The 16,080-nt window shown below is 39.0% G+C and overlaps 1 long non-coding RNA gene across 1 annotated transcript in view; it reads left to right on the top strand.

Moving 5' to 3' along the window:
• Window positions 1–10,577: 10,577 nt before the first annotated feature.
• The window catches only part of Gm20757 (predicted gene, 20757), a 204,073-nt gene continuing 198,570 nt past the window's right edge, over window positions 10,578–16,080 (top strand). The window contains exons 1-2 of the long non-coding RNA NR_046027.1: window positions 10,578–10,702; window positions 14,066–14,226. This is a non-coding gene — a long non-coding RNA (predicted gene, 20757). The remainder of the gene's footprint in view (window positions 10,703–14,065; window positions 14,227–16,080) is intronic.

The following is a 16,080-nucleotide window of genomic DNA, read 5'->3' as shown; positions in this document are numbered from 1 at the left end:
CACCAGGGTGGGATTTCTCTCATAATACAATGGCTTCTAAATCCATTTACTTAAGCCAGACTTCTCTGCCTGCTTCTGCAGAGCCATGTGCACAGTGCTCATAGGTCCTTTCCCCTCTAGACATGTCAGTGTCATCTCAAGTCCAAAATGTCAGAGGCCCGAATCATATATTCTCAAAACTCTCCCTCTGCACTCTCAGCCCTGAAGGATGGTATCAATATATTACCCTATTTTGTGATTATTTCTTTTTAAAAACACCTTATGATAAATTGTTAAATTACTAGCCTTAAAATAAAAGCCAACAATACTATAACTTGTGGCCAGGTGAAGTTTCTCTAGCACACAGACTCTTTGGTAAGGCTTGTTACAGGCTTATGGCATCGCAGATCTACATTTGGAGTTTGTACTAAGACCTGCATAAGCAAAGTGATAGAGCCATCTTGGGGGTAGACCAGTAGGGTGGAGAAAAGAAAGGTGGAAGGACTGAAAAGACATCTGAGTTTTTGACATGAGCAGCAAAGGGGATTAAGAAACCAAAATAAATGACGGAGGCTGGAGGAGATAGGGTTTAAATGGTGAAATGTCTGGGACTAATTCTTAGAATATAGCTGAACCCAATGGATGCAAACTTAAGATCATTTAAAAAAAACCTGTCATTCATATACTCTGAAAATTCTCATATCTTATAAACAGTTATGCCCACACCTGCATCAAGGCCATCACTCCCATGACCCCAGGAAGCATCTCTGTATCCTTTCTTATCAGTTCTGTGACTCCCCTGAAGACAATTAGTATCCCATTATAGCATTAGGTTATTTTTCTTCTTACGTACAAATTCATATCAACCAAATCATAGAATGTAGGGTCTGCCTTCATGTCTGTCCACTGTTCTTCATTCTGCCCAAAGATTCTGAGATTTGTAAGTTTTATATACAGGAATTATGCGTTTTCAATATTTTATTGTATGTGTGTGTGTGTGTGTGTGTGTGTGTGTGTGTGTGTGTGTGTGTGTGTACTTCTGGGGTGAGGCCCATGCCACCATGTGCATATGAACATCAAAGGAAAACTTGGGGGAGTCATTACTCTCTTTTCAAGATGTGGAGGCTGGAATTGAACTCAGGTCATCAGGCTGGCAGCAAGCTCTTTTCCTAGCTGAGCCATCACACTGGCCCGCTGTGCCCCTTTTCTTTCCTCAGTAGCAGTATTCTTGTGAACAGATCACAACTTGGTTATTAGGATGTCGTTGGGCGCTAGATTATTTTAATCTAGGACTACTTTGAATGAGGCGGCTATCTACATTCTTAAATCATTTCTCGTGTGTGCCTACTGTATTTGTCCGTTCTCTAGTCAGACCTGAGAGGATGTGTAATACAACAGGCAAGTGGTTAAATTTTCAGAAACTTTCAAGACAGATTTCAAAGAGGTCACGGTATCCCACTGCTCTCCACTGGCAATGTGGAACTGATTCAGCTGCCCCGCTGCCTGGAAATTGCTGAAGCGTGCAGTACTTTCAATGTGGACCTTTGAGTGAACGTAATAGTATTTCCCTGCGACTTTAGTTTGAATATTTGATGTCTAATAATATTGAATAGCTGTCATATCCTAGTTTCTGATCTATGTATTCAAGACCTTTGTCCATTTTACTGGGGTACTCATTTTTGTTAGTATTTATTGATAATCTTCTTACTTCTTGTATTCATTTTGTTGTTGTTTTAGTTGTTGTTTAGCAATATCTTGGTCTAGTTTTTGTATCAATATAATGTTAACTTCTCATTTGTTCATAATTTTTATGATGTAATCTTTGAAGCAGAAAGTTTTAATTATGATAATGCCATTTATCTTTAAACTTATATTTTATCTTAATTTTTCAATGCTAATGATTTTTTTCGAGACAGGGTTATGATTTTTTATCTCTCAGAAATCATTGTCTATCCAAATGTCTCAAAAATGCTGAACTTCAAAAGTTTGTATTTTTAGCTTTACACTTACCCAAACATTCATTGATAGATATTCAAAATTCTGTCAGAATCCCGACAGAATCTATTGGTAGAGGGACTAAGGTTCACACCCTCCTCCATATTCATCAGGTCGTTTCAGAGCACTTTGCTGAAAAGGCTCATTTTCCATTAAACTGCCTCATTGGTGTGTTGAACAGAGTATGGGATGTCTCTGGATTCTCAATTCTGCCATGTGGGTCTGCTTGTTCCCATCCATGCACTGACATCACATTGTCACCACAACCTCAGAGTGAGTCTTCATGTTAGAAACCTTTTCAACTTTGTTCTATTCATATTTGTATTTTTAATTATGGCTTTCTCTTTTTTTTAAAGGAAGAATCTCATTCTGTACCTCAGGTTAACCTGACCTCATTATGTAGACCATGTTGGCTTTGAAGTCAAGGCAATCTTCCTGCTGAAGTGTCTAAGAGCTGGAGGGATGAGCAACTATGCTCTCTCTCTCTCTCTCTCTCTCTCTCTCTCTCTCTCTCTGTGTGTGTGTGTGTGTGTGTGTGTGTGTGTGTCTCTCTCTCTCTCCCACTATGCTCTCTTTCTCTTTCTTTCTCCCACTATGGTCTCCCCTCCCTCTCCCTCTCACTTCCTCTCTGGCCCCTCTCCCTCCCTCTCCTTCCCCTCTCCTTCCCTTTTCCCTTCTCCTCCTCTTTTCCCTCTCCCTCTCTCTGTCTCTGTCTCTCTGATTTTTTGAGACAGTGTTTCTATGTGTAACAGCCTTGGCTGTTCCAGAACTTGCTTTGTAGACCAAGCTGGTCTTGAACTCCAGGAGATCCACCTGCCTCTGCCTCTTGAGTGCTGGGATTCAAGGTGTTCTCCAAGACTCTCAGCTGCCTTTGTTCTTTTCAATGATAGTTTTGCTATTTTAATGTGTGTTTCCACATTTTTATCTTAGAACTGACTGTCAATACCTATAGAAAGATTGGTTGGGATTTTTAATTGAAGTAAGCAACTTTTAAACAAGAATATGTAAATTCTGCTATCTCAGTTATTTCCTAGTTTTTTCTCAGCATTATTTGTTAGTGTATTATATTGATATTGGTAAATTTTTCTTAATGTTTTTCATAGTACTTTACTAGGTGTTGAAAAGTTTTTTTTCTTGGTGTGTGTGTATACACACACACACACACCAAAAAAATAACTTTTATATGTATATATATATATGCATATATATATAACTTTTATATGTATATGTATATATACACATACATACATACATATATGCATATATGAGTATATATGTCTCTCTAATACACACACATATTTATATAACTTAGGGGAGTCATTACTCTTTTTCCAAGATGTGGCGGCTGGAATTGAACTCAGGTCATCTGGCTGGCAGCAAGCTTTTTTCCTAGCTGAGCCATCACACTGGCCCACTGTGTTCATATATATATGAACTTGTATTCTGAAAACTTGTTAAGTGTACTTATTCTAAGAGTTGTTCTTTAGATTCTTTGGAAACAGCTACCTGTCAATATCAAACCCCAAATCGAACAAAAACTGTTTCTGACTTTGATAGAAAGCTTTTGTCCCTTTGTTTGTTCTTATTAGCAGTACAGTATTGGATATGAAAGATGGGCTTCACATTGCTCTTGATGACAAAATTACCCAGAGCCTTATTACACAGTATGTTCTTAACTGTAGATTTTCTGTAGATCATTTTTAATAGGTTGAGAAGTTTTCTTTGCATTATTTTGGCATTAATAGTTAAAGTTAACCATCTTGGTTACTCTTCTATTACAATGATAAGTCATCGTGATCAAGGTAACTTAGAAAAGAAAGTGTTTAATTTTTGCTTACAACTTCAGCAGGATGGAGTCCACAAACATCATGGCAGGAAGCATGCAGCCCAAGCCATCCATTCCCAGTTTGTTCTTTCTCTCTGTCTGTTCTCTGTTTCTCTGTTTCTGTCACTCTCTTTGCCTTTCTTTGTGTGTCTGTGTCTCTGCCTTTGTCTGTGTCTCTTTCCTTTTCTCTCTCCCTCTCTCCATCTCTCTGTCTCTGTCTCTCTGTGTTTGTGTCTGTCTGTCTGTCTCTCTCTCTCTCTCTCTCTGTCTCTCTCTCTCGTGTGTGTGTGTGTGTGTGTGTGTGTGTGAGTGTGTGTGTCCCCCCCCCCCCCCGCTCTCCCCTCTGCCTAATGCTTGTGAATCAGAGGCAAACTCTTAGCTACTGTTCCAAGTACCATGCCGGCTTGCCTGCTGCCATGTTTCCCCAGTGATGGTCACGGACTCACCCTCTGAAACTAAGCAAGCCTCCAATCAAACGCTTCTGCTCAAGTCTTTTGAAACTTTAAAGCCCTAAAGCACCCCCCCCAAGTGATACACCTCCTTCAAAAAGGTCAAACCATGTAGTTTGGCCCCAAATGTTCCTCCAACAAGGAACCAAGCATTCAAACATATAAACCTAAAGGGGGCATTCTTTTTAAACCACTAAATTTTATCCATATTTTTTTGTTTTATTTAGTTATCATATGATATTTTTCTTTTAATTTTGCTACTATGAAATAATTAAATGGATTGTTTTCTGTTTTTTGGGTTTTTGTTGTTGTTGTTTTGTTTTGTTTTTTTGTTTTTGGGTTTTGGGTTTTTTGCCTAAGTTAATCTTGCTCCAAATTTCCTGAGTCAGATTCAGCTGCTTCTCTAGTTTGGAAAGTAAATGTCTCCTACCTCACGGAGAAAGACTTGTGCTGAATGTAGACGCCTGCTACCTCAGCAGAGAAAGACCTGGGCTTCCATTTGAATGCCTTCATTTGATGCATGAGACGGAAAATGCCCTCGCACAGATATGTTGGTGACGGTGAGGCTCTCTGATGTTTTATTTCTTTTCTGCCAAGGAAAGGCTTGATGTTCTTTGCCTGGAAATGGTCTTCATACATATTCATACACACATGCACTGTCAATATAGACTGATATCTGCACATAGAAACAGTGCACACATACAGATACATGCTTTAATATCTCATGCGTTTATTCAGGAAGGACTAGTGACTAGCCGACCATAAAGCCCTAGACATCCTCTTGACTCGACCTCCACAACGCTAGAATTGCAAGTGTACTCCAATGTGCCTGACTATTTTGTGTGGTGTCTGGAGGTTGAACTCATCTCTGAAGGCCATTTTCATTTAAAAATCAGATCACTCTAATGAAGCGGTTCTTAACTTGTAGATTGTGACCCCTTTGGGGGGCTCAAACAACCCTTTCACAGGGGTTGCCTAAGTTCATCAGAAAGCACAGATATTTATGTTATGATTCACAACAGTAGTGAAATTATACTTATAAAGTGGCAATAAAAATAAATTTATGGTTGGGGGTCACCACAACATGAGAACCTATATTAAAGTCACAGCATTAGGAAGGCTGAGAAGCACTGATATAATGTCTCCTATTTTATCTGTACATATGCATTTATATGTTTTATGAACAGAATTTTATTGACATTCATTTTTGAACCTGCCCTTGTATGTTGCAAATGAGTGAAGTGTTAATTTTGTTAAAATGTTATGAGGCTTATCCGATTTTCAGGTATTTTATTGTTCCCTAATAAATCTGTTATGTTCAACACTACTTAGCAAACAAGCAAAGAATAAAAATTTTAATGAGGCAACCAGAAAATGCTGAATAGATATTTAATGCTATTAGGGAATTATGATTAATTTCTAAGTGTGTGATTTTTTAAAATAGACCTGTTTTAGTAATACATGATAAAAATATTTACAGATGCAATAAAATGCTTTCTGGGATTTAAAATCGCCCGTGGGTAGAGGAGAAGGAGGGTAGGTATGTGAGAAGAACAAGATAGGCATGAGTAATGACAACCATTTGGGGTGGCTGCTGCAATTAATAACGTGTAAGCTACTGAAGCTGTGTGATCATGTTTCTGTATATGTACGCATGCTCACACAATTGTACACCATCTAACAAGCTTGTGCTAGGCACCAGTGACTATTGATAAATTACCCGACCTCTGAGTTTACTTCATCGAGTTGAAGAAGTTGAAGTTAGAGCGTGATGAAATAACTTCCTAGGTGATTCACTACCATTTGGTACACAAAGGAGAAGTGAGTTTGATAAGAAATTACACAGCTGGGGATGGAGGGGTTGCTCAGTGGTTAAGAGCGCTTGGTTCTCTTGTAGAGGACCAGAGTTTGGTTCACAGTACCCACATCAGACAACTCACAACCCCTTGAAATTCCAACTCTGGGGATTCTGATACTCTCTTCTGGCCTCCATGGGCACCTGGGTACATGTTTGAATGTACACATATACACATAATAAATAACAAAATAAATATTTATTACTTTTAAAAAATATTTATTTATGTCTATGAGTACACTGTAGTTTTCTTCAGACACTCCAGAAGAGGGCATCAGATTCCATTACAGATGGCTGTGAGCCACCATGTGGTTGCTGGGAATTGAACTCAGGACCTCTGGAAGAGCAATCAGTGCTCTTAATCACTGAACCATTTCTCCAGCCCCAAATCTTTTTTTTTTTTTAAAGAAAATTGTAAAGGGTGATTCATAGGTGTGAGGCAGGAGATGATAGTGGTGGGGTTGCAAATGAAAGCATGGCCAACCTAGTGTGTACAAACAAGTCAGTGGTAGAGTCTGCAGCACCCTGCTTCAATCTTGTGCACTATAGAGCAAACAAGCAGCAACAAGAAGATGAAAAGAGAGAAAAGAGAAAAATAAAACAAATCCAATTGGATCTGAACATTGGAAATAAGAATCTATTATAGGCATGCCCTATGCAGTATTTCAGACATATTTAGACCAAAATAACTTGTCTTAACTTCAAGCTATTGTTGATTCGCCTTTTGCAACTGCTGATTTTGTAACATTTAATGACCATTCACATAGGATACAAATACCTTTATGTGTTTTGTTCATTCAGTGGGACCTATCTACACATCCCTTCTGCAATTTTTCTTATTAAATTTTTCTCTGCTATATTCTTACCATGTTTCTGACTCTCTGGCCAAATGATGAAGTGAAACAGTATACAATTGCACAAGTGATTATTATTTCTGCCTGTGCAAACTAAATAACCAGATGCAATGCACCATCCCCTCCAACCTCAGAGGTGCCACACAAAGTGGTTCTGTGCTATAGCTGTCCACTTCAGAGTGGTGCCTGCCTAGAAATTCGACCAACCATCACCAAGGGAGACATGTTTTTCCCACTTCACTGTCAGGTGATCACAGTGAATACCCCAAGAGAGTTCAGGGGTACCCTAGAGATGGGAAGCATGGGCGTCGAGGCCACACTTTGAAGTAACTTGCTTTGAGACAAGAGTTTGTATATAGCTAGTGCTGATTTTGACCTTGCTAAGAATCTCAGGCTGGCTTTGAGCTCACCTATTCTTCTGCTTTAACCTCCTGAGTGCTGAGATTTTGGCGTGCAACGCTATGAATGACCCAAGGCCCGTGTTATTGATGCCTTTTCTATTTGGTAGTGAAATGCTGCTATGTGTATCTAACTTCATGGCTCAATGGGTCCCATAATATTCCACTTATGATGTGTATAGAATGTAAAGTTTAGGTGTATGCAAAGTAGAGTTCTATTGAATATTGAGAATTAAAGGAATATTTAACATATTCATGGCAAACAATGACTTACTGATGAATAATAACTATTTAAACATTTTAAAATACTATACAACGTTCATATGAATTAATTCCTTATGACATTTTGTTGCTTATTTGGTGTTGCCTAAAGGTATATATATGCATATGTTATAGAACTACAAAGAAAAGTCAGGACAGTGGTTGTATCTGAGAGGCAGAAGGGGTCTTGATGAGACATACACAATAGGAGATGTTTCTGGGGCACTGCCAATGTTCTATTGCTGGACTCTTGTGGTATATCACTGGTGTGTGTGTGTGTGTGAGTGTATGTGACAGAAAATTTTTTTAAAAATCTGATTACTGAGTTCCTACTATGTACAAAGGCTTCATCCTTGGCTGTGGATTAGTAAAACTATAAATAAGATGTGCTTTTAGAGATATACAGATATTAAGAAATAATTGCAGCTATATAAATTCTTTAAAAATTATTCTTAATTTATGTGTGTGTGTGCGTGTGTGTGTGTGTGTGTGTGTGTGTGTGTGTGTGTGTGTGTGTGTGCATGAGTTCAGGTGCTTCGGGAGGCCAGAAGAGTTAGTCAAATCTCACGGAGTTAAGAGTTATAAGAAGTCGTGTTATGTCCCTTTATGCAACTTCTACAGATTTAAAAAAAAGATTTATTTTTGTGAATAAGTACATAGTCTTATGAATGTGAAGGTGTGTGCATCTGAATGCAGGTAAGTGGAAGAGGCAGGAAGAGGGCATCAGATCACCTTCAGCTGGAGTTACAGGTGGTTGTGAGCAGCCGGATGTGAACACTGGGATTTGAACTCCAGTCTTTTGCACGGACAGTATACACTTTGAATCCCTGAGCCAGCTCTATAGTCTCTCATTTCCACTCTTATGTTTTACAATCACATACGCCCCACAAAGAGCAACACACAGAGGATTGAGACTCAGGATGACATTTAACTGAAGTCCGACTAAGACCTAATTTGATATTTTAATCTGGGCTTGGTAAGACAGTTCAAATGTTCATCTCTCTTCATGACTTTATCCGATGACTGTTTTTGATTTGGTGCATCAGTATTTTTCTTCATTAATAAAATAAACCAAGGAGCCTCATACAGGGTCAGAAAAAAAAACTCACTTTGGGCACACCAGTGGTAAAAACGTTCCTTGGAAACAAGTAATAAAAACTGCTTAATGCTCTCTTTCCTTGTGATTTCTGCCTTAGAGGTGAATGACAGATGTTAGAGGTATCAGAGATGGCAAAAGGCAAAACTAGGCACAAAAAGTCAAGATTTTTGTTTTTGTATGGTTGGTTGGTTTTGTTGTTTGTTTGTTTGACTTTTTTTGGTTTGGTTTGGTTTGGTTTGGTTTTGCTTTAGAAAGCACTGAGGTCTCTGGAATCTCCATGGCCTCCCATCTTTGGGTTTCGCTTTGTAAGAGATGATTGGAGCTGTGATAGAACTGGACAGAGGCCTGGTCTACAGAGTGAGTTCCAGGACAGGCAGGACTAAACAGAGAAACCCTGTCTTGAAAAACCAAAAAAAAAAAAAATGGACAGAGATCAGATTCTTTTCTTTGTTGCTTGTTTGTTTGTTTGTTTTTTGGTGGTTCTTTTTGAGTGATTTTTTTATTTACATTTCAAATGCTAGCCCCCTTTCTGGTTTCCCCTCCGAAAACCCCCTATCCCATCTCTCCTCCTCCTGCTTCTATGATGGTGTTCCCCCACCCACCCACCCACCCACCCACTCCTGCTTCCCTGCTCTCACATTCCCCTACACTAGGGCATCGAGCCTTCACATTGATGCCCAGACAAGGCCATCCTCTGCTACATATGCAGCTGGAGCCATGGGTCCCTCCATGTGTACCCTTTGGTTGGTGGTTTAGTCCCTGGGAGCACTGGGGTGTCTGGTTGGTTGATATTGTTGTTCTTCCTGTGGTTACAAACTCCTTCAGCTCCTTCAGTCCTTTCCCTAACTCCTCCATTGGGGTTCCTGCATTCAGATCAGCATATCTAAAGAAATAGCAAGAGGAAAAAAGGATAGGTTTTTTTAGTCCAGACACAGAGATGGTCTTGACTATTTCTGCAAGCTGCCCAGTCATGACCTGTCCGATTGTTTCCTTTATGCTTTTGATTCTGAGTCCTTTTAGCATAAAGTTAGTTTAATTTTTTTAAAGACTCTGAACTCTGATTAGTTAAATGAATTTAAGTGGCATCAATAGCTACAAGCTCATTATATGCTAAATCAAATGCATTAATAAATTAACCTGAATTCATCTTGCTGTTGTATAGTGGAGGCTTAGAAGTTGGGTTTTTTTTTCTTCTTTCCTCCTCTTCTAGAGGTGCCGTAATTGGAATAACAGCACCAATCGCTTGTTATTTAATCCAGCGATTTATACAGCTTTCTTTTTAATGCATAAAAAACCCAATTAGCATTAGTCAGGAGATTTATTTCTCTGTTCATTTTTGGACTCATATAACTCAACATAGGTACCTGAAATAGTTGGTAATGAGACAAAACTAGATGGAAATATAAGCTACTAATTGACTTACTACTATGTTAGGAAACAAAGTGTTCAATGAATGTATCTTTAGGGCTTTAGAAATGATTCTCTTTGTGGGCAAAAATAGGTAAAAGTTATCACAGCCTGAGGTTAGAAACTTGGAATTTTCTCATTCTATATAAACTTTGGGCAGAGTTTTAGGCTCAAAAATGTCTGAACTTCTGAAGTTGACCTTAGTAAGGATGGTTTTCTGATGGAAGTCTAAGCTGGTACAATGCAAAGCGAATCTGTGCAGACATGTGATGTCTGTCACAAAAGCCTGTATCTCGCATAGAAGGCCAGACTCCCATGTTTGTCTTTTGGTCAGCTCTTTGCATTGTTGATTGATTCCCTGTAATGCTGCGGTCAGTATTTTATCAATAGTCAGACAGAGCCCATGACTGGCACGTTGCCTTTTTAAAAACCATCCTCTTTGCTGGTTACAGACCATTGAAGTCTTGAAGCCAGCTGGGAATGGCTGCTAGCTTTTCAATTATCATTTATGAATTCATCAGAATGAAATATTGACTACTAATTAAGGGAAGAAAATTACTCCTGGAATAAATTGATAAAGGTCAGTTTCCTTACTCAGAGTTTCTCTGTGTGTCTGGTGTTATCAGTGTTATAAATAAGGATGAAAATCCACCTGTTTGTCAGAGCAGGCAAAGGAAACCCATTCTTGGGGGTTCTTGCTTTTGTACTGAATTTCAATTAAACTTTTCTATTGTGCTTTCTCTTCTTGGCATTCTTTTTCTTCCCCTTCTCTTTTGAGATGAGAAAAATGATGTGTATTAAAAGCAATTAGGATGCACTCTTTTTATCCTCAAGGAAGGCAATTTGTGTATTTATTGGTATAAGAGAATTAAAACCGTAAAACAATCGTCCTTAGAAATCCTATTTCTTATCAAAAGAGTATGTCTTTCGCAGGTAATAGGCAGTTCTTGGGAAAGCATCTTTCTGTTTTGGATGAGAAAACTCAAAGTAAATCAAAATACTGTAATAAAAGAAATAATCAAAGAAATAGCTTCAGCTGTGATTTTGGCAGAGTGAATATGTATTTAAATATTTAACACCCCTTTTATCTTTACCTGTTCCTGATGCATAAATGGGGAATTGGAATGAAATGAAACAAGCTGCTACTGTCTTTGAATCAAAGGTGGGCACAGTGCTCAGGTTTTGAATTTCTGGGTTCTTCTTAACCTACAGAGGTACCCATCATGCCGCACTGATGAAATAGGTGCCGAGTTACATTATTGATTAGGGTTTGGTGTTCATCAACCTTGAAAAACATTTTGCAGATAATTTCCAAGACCTTACTGTTTGGTAAAGTTAATAAGTTGAAGAAATCATAACCTTTCTAATTGAAACATCCAGAGACGTCCCCAGCTGGACGTGATCCTGGTCATATATGCAGATGATCTGTCGAAAATTGGGGGAAGGTACTGCTAGCATCTGGAGGGGAGAGGTGTGGGAGGCTACCAAACACCTGACAGTGGAAAAGGTACCCCGGCCCCAGCAAAGAGTCCCGTGCTCACACATATTAACACTCAGGTGCTGAGAGCCTTCATTTAGAGAAACATGATTAGATATTGTTCAAAGGTAATTATGACTCCACACTGAAACTTCTCACTGGGAAAAAATGAATTAAAATAAAAATGAGCTCCATTTTCTTCCATTAGAACAGCAAAATTCAAAGGTGTGACAACCCACTGCTGGCAAAGACTGTAGAAAGTATGTATACACGTTGGCATGAGTTATATGCCAATATCACTTTAAAAACATTACCTTTGCTGGACAATTATCTTAATTGAAAACATGTATGGATTTTTGTCATGTTTGAAAAAGAACTGGAAAAATCCAGAATTTAGATATGTTAGCAAATGATTTGTGCTGTACCTGTATTATAGATTATACATTTTACAACTATAATTAATTTTATTGTTCTATTTTATCAATGGCCTATTAAATGAAGTTGATATATATCTAATGACATCAGGTCTAGCCATGATTTTTTTTAATTAGGCAAAAAATAAGTTTCAGAGTAGTAGCCTTATTTTTAGCTCACTTTGGTTTAAAAATTGTCTAGGAAGCACCTACCATACACTTGGACAGTGTTGAAACTATGTCACTCTTGTAATTTACAAACAGTGAAAATAAAAAGCCTCAGGAAGTCATTGCCCAGCGATGGTTTTACGCATAGTATATTGATGTGTGGATACCATGGAAATGTGTTCCTTGGCCATGTGGTTATGTGAAGCACGGTCAGGTATGGTTTGCATTTTGGGGACTTGTACTAGAATTTGAAGTATTGAATTGAGCATCAGTGTCGGCATCTTTTCATGGCTGCACCATGCATCTTGCAGTTGTTTGGGATGTAGAAAAGATGAACTTCACTGAGTTTATCTTCATGTGGTGTGTAATGATGGCGTATACAGACAGGAATGGGTAACCTGCGGAGCCGAAGCCTGTTGTGGCCTTGTTGCTATCCACTGAGAGCTGCCCAGGGACCTTTGCTTGAAGGGGCATTGCTAGTCCTCTGGATGTCAACATAGGAAACAGTCAGGTGTTCTTGTTTTTGGTTTGGTTTGTTTTTTTTGTTTGTTTTTGTTTTACTTTGGCAACAGTGATCAAATTGTTTTGTTTTCCTAAAAGTTGAATATGAAGCATATGAAGAGTACATTACAGTTGATATGCTACACTGACTATGATTGGCAAAGTGAAAGAATGGAAGAAATAAATGTGAAGGGTTGACATTCCCTTCAGACTCCATGGTGAGGGGTACAGACACCAGGGAGTGTTAAGGGACCCCAACCTCTCTCTGTGCATGAGCCAATATCACTGAGTGAATATTTGTTCCTCACCTTATCCTATTTAGTTATATATATTAAGTACTTTTGTTCTCATGACAATCTAATAAGATGACATTTTTTGTTCTTACATTGCAGATGAGAAATTTGTAATAAATTTAAACAGATTAAACATACCATGTGACAGTTAGAATTCTCATATTCTAGTCAAAGGTGACTCTGGAGACTATATAAAATACGGTAGAAATTTTAGACTTTAGAAATGTGAACATCTTTTTTCTTTTTTTTTTTTTTTTACCAGCTAGGACTCATTAATATACAACTGAGCACATTCTAACTAAAAGTTTTCTTAGTTTAATAAAAAAGTGAATATGTCTAGGAAAACCCTTATGAATTGAAAGTCACTCTTACCTACTGTGATATTGACAGCTTGTGTTTAATTAGGGACCACTTATAATTTTAAATAATGGTGTTTTTGGGCTCACTTAACTGATAATGAATGTAATTGCCTCAGTTTCTCCTTTCCTGAAGCATAGGGGCGTGTTCTCATGTGTAAGTGAGCTGGAGAGCTGTTAACTGCCATACAGTTCCTCACAAATAAAAGGACTGTGAATTTCAATGGTTAGGGCACAGTCTAGCTCTGCTGGTCTGGTGAGGTTGCATCCAAGATTATAATGAATGCAGTTCTCTTACCATCTCCTATCTCTTTGATCTGAACAGGAGCACCAATACATCCCAGAGTGTAGGTTAGGGGATGGATGCAAAAATATCCTCAGCTAGTCCTTCATACATCGAAGGCTTAGTTTTTCCTCTACTGGCAGTGTTAAGACCAAGAAGAAACACCTGCTGGCTTTACCTTCGCCAATCACTTTCCCATTTCCCTATCCCACACATTATTATGTTCATAGCCCTGAACAAGTACACAATGACACACAAGATGACTGGCTTCGGGGATATATTAGTGTCTATGTTTTCCTCTTACTGGTGAGCCAACCCAACCCGCTCTCCTTTTATTGAATAGATTTTTCACATACCACACATTAAAAAAAAATCATCATCCTAAAGGGAAAGCATTTGATTTAACCCATTTTTTTAAAGAGTATGGCTGTTCCTTCTCTTTTGCCCCACAGGAAGAGAAAAATCAAAATGTGAACCCTTTGTAACACCCTCTCTGCTGGTTTTGATGTGCAAACATTTGTCCTGGCAAGGTGGTAAAATGTCTACGTGTGAAGATGTTTGAGCAAGAAGATTTCTGACAGCCATGGTGGTCTGAGCTGAGGATGAACCAGAGGTGGGAAATGGGTGGAGGTGGTGAAGGGGTAGCATCTTTCATTCCTGGAAGAAACTACAACAGGCAAGCCCCTAAGGGGTGATTCTTCACCCTGGCACACTGCTTGATGGAAAATGGGTAGGGTCATATGACCAGTCCTGCTCAGTGTTTCAATAGAAATAAACCCTAAGAGCCATAGAAAGGAAGAGCACAACTGCGTGGATTAATATATCATAGAACTCACTTGAGAGGAAGGACAGACTTTGAGGGAGCAGCAGTGTTTTTAACTAACATACAACTTTGTGTTCTTCATAACACTCTCACCTATTAGACACGAGACCTTTTAATAAAGGAGTGAAAACGTTGACTAACATAGCCTCTACCTCCTAAGGATATACTTGGAAAGAACCGTCCCCAAAGCGAGCCACACTGAAATAAGAACAGTTATAAAGGGCAAAACCTGTGCAATGGAAAGATAGAACAAAACATCTTGTACTGCTAGACAGCCTCAACCCACCAGATGCCCAAGTAGCGGCATACAGACCTTTTATTAATTACAAAAGCTCAGGCCCTAGCTTAGGCTTGTTCCCAACTAGCTTGTATAACTTAAATTAACCCATTTAAAATAACTTTCATTCTGCCAGGTGGCTCATTACCTCTCCTCAGTACTGGCACCCTTTTCTTCCTGTCTAGCTGTAGACTCCCCTGTACCCAATTCTTTCCCAAAGTTCTTATCTCTGCCAAATGTCTTGCATCCTTTCCTGGTTTACTATAGGCCACTTGACTATTTCCTAAACCAACCAGAAGGTGATAGAGACCATTACAAAATACTGAGACAGGTGATGCTTCCTCAAAATAACAATATTAAAGTCTTTCCTGTACTCAACTCTTTGCCCTTACAGAAATCAGCATTTGAATTATGCAAAGACAACATTTACACAGTGCATAAGTGATTTAACCCAAGTATCTTGATCCTAATGCGAGATGGGAGACCTAGGAAGGCTTCACAGAGGAGGCATGCTGGGAGCAGGGTCTTGAAGAAAGCTTACAACTTTTACAGGGATGTAAAGAGAGGGCAAGAATTGGGTGGAACAAAGGTAGGAGAACTGAAGTTGAGCCAAGTGGATTCCTCAAGAAGTTTGCCATATGGGAGGCTGGAGAGACAAGATTGGGATCCAACTGGGGAGGGGGGTGGGGGGACCCTTCAGTGCCACAGCAAAGAGACAGCAAAGAGCTGCTGAAGGTTTTCAAGTAAGTGACATTGTTCTATGCTCACATTAGAATTTCATTGGCTCCCTTGAGTAGGATAGTAAAAGTCAGGCTGGCCCATTTAGAAGTAGCAACCATGGTTTTGCTTAATTAGCTGCTCAGGTTTCTCACCTCACCTTCCTTTAGGAACTTCCCTTCCTATGCTGATGTCTTTGTGTTTATTTCTTATGTTGTACCTTTTGTCCTCTCTCGGCTTCTTACAATTCCACTTTTCTCTGGGTGAATGAATACATCTCCATGCTTCAGTCCCCATAGTGTGATGTTGAGTTACAGACAAGGAAAAACCAAAGCCAGGCATTTCTAACTAGCTCTCTTTTCAAAAGCTTCAACCCTGCATTTGCAATTCTATCCAAACAAACTTCTAGCAGCTTGAACCAAACTCACCTCCAAAGCAAACGCCATATTTTCACATTGATACTTGTGGGTCTTCTGTTCCCCTGTATTAGTGGGACCATTGCTATCTATCCAGGCATCCAATAGTCAAAGTGTGAGAATAATCCTCCAGTTTGGTCCCATCCAACTGATCACCAGTCATCAAATGTACCTCTTTAACATCTCTGATATTTCTTCTTCCTCAATAATAAGGACCAGGGTTTCTCAGCCCTA

Source organism: Mus musculus, chromosome 10 (genome assembly GCF_000001635.26).
Source record: "Mus musculus strain C57BL/6J chromosome 10, GRCm38.p6 C57BL/6J".
In the NCBI taxonomy this organism is placed as follows: Eukaryota; Metazoa; Chordata; class Mammalia; order Rodentia; family Muridae; genus Mus; species Mus musculus.
The sequence above is the reverse complement of the archived record's forward strand: the minus strand, read 5'-3'. Positions and strand labels throughout refer to the sequence as shown.